Source organism: Brassica oleracea, chromosome C2 (assembly GCF_000695525.1).
Source record: "Brassica oleracea var. oleracea cultivar TO1000 chromosome C2, BOL, whole genome shotgun sequence".
In the NCBI taxonomy this organism is placed as follows: Eukaryota; Viridiplantae; Streptophyta; class Magnoliopsida; order Brassicales; family Brassicaceae; genus Brassica; species Brassica oleracea.
The window spans coordinates 27,314,233-27,315,573 of NC_027749.1; positions in this window are offsets into that span (position 1 = coordinate 27,314,233).

A 1,341-nucleotide genomic window follows, 5' to 3' on the forward strand; every position below is an offset into this window, starting at 1 on the left:
TTCGTCAAACCTTTGATTTTTATACTCAAGTTTGGTTTACAATGTTGTTTGAATGAAATAAGACCAATCATAATAACCGGGAACCTTCAAGCGTTATCTTTTTGTTCATTTAACTGATATTCTGATACACAGTAGAACGCAAGTATCTTATTACGTTATGTTAGTTTAAATATCCCAGGAGGAAGTTAATGTCGATTTTGTGTTTTCTCTTATTCACAGACGCTGGACGAGAGGGAGAGTGAAAGCAGCTGCTGGTTCAAGAATGGACCAATACGGTTCTGCTGTTCTTATCAATGTGCCAATGACGTTGAGTCTTATCTCGACATGGTTTCTGGATGTGCTTCTGGACTACTTACAGAAATGAGAAAAGATGGTCATTGTCCTATAAAACTTTTTGTAAAAATTATAGTCTTACTTCAGTAATTGTCAAGTTTTGCGTTGAACAACCCTTTTCTTGATGTTGTATTAGATTATGCTGTTAAGTAAACACATAAGTTTACACGTAGCGTAAAAGTTCAGTCAACAGATAATGAACACGGATCAAGGTTGATTGATTTTTTTTTGTCGACGATTGATATTCTTATTTTGTCGTAAAAACGAGAAAATTAGAAAAGTATAAATGCGTAATATAAAAAGTTGAATTCCAATCTTTAGGAAAGTGTAGAAAACAAATCTGCCTACTACGTGTTGAAAACTATTAAAAAAATTGATTTTATTCGATACAACATTATATGTATTTTGTTAACATGTTTTAAAATATATAGAGTAAAAAATTTAAAAATAAAAGATTAGAAATCCAACCAATAATATGCGTTCTAATACAATCACATGTTGGGAAACTATTTTCACTATGATTCACTTTTCCATCGAAAAAAACCAATTACATTTTGTGTTGAGAATCTAACTATAAAAATATGAAAAACAATTCAAACATGGTAGAGTACTTAATTTTTATTTTAATGTTTTATAGGTAAATAGTGAAAATTCTAACTGGAAACTTAATCCTTAGTATTTTATAAAGTTTGTAAGCCTCATCGCCATTGAAAGCTACATATAAAGAAAAGTAAAGTTCAAATTCAAAAGATTTTTGTTTTGTATAGATTATGTAAAAAATGTCAATAAATGTATATAGATAATGGTCTTAGAATAATAAATATGAATGATTAATTTAAGAATAGTTTAGGTTTGTACCAAACATATGTTATATTTGTTTTTATATATCAGGGCCAGTGTGTTTTAGGGTTAAGCTATGTTACATGAAAAAAAAAGCGGGTACACGGAAACGGAAACGGATATGTCTTAGAAGAGTATATATATATATATATATATATATATATATAT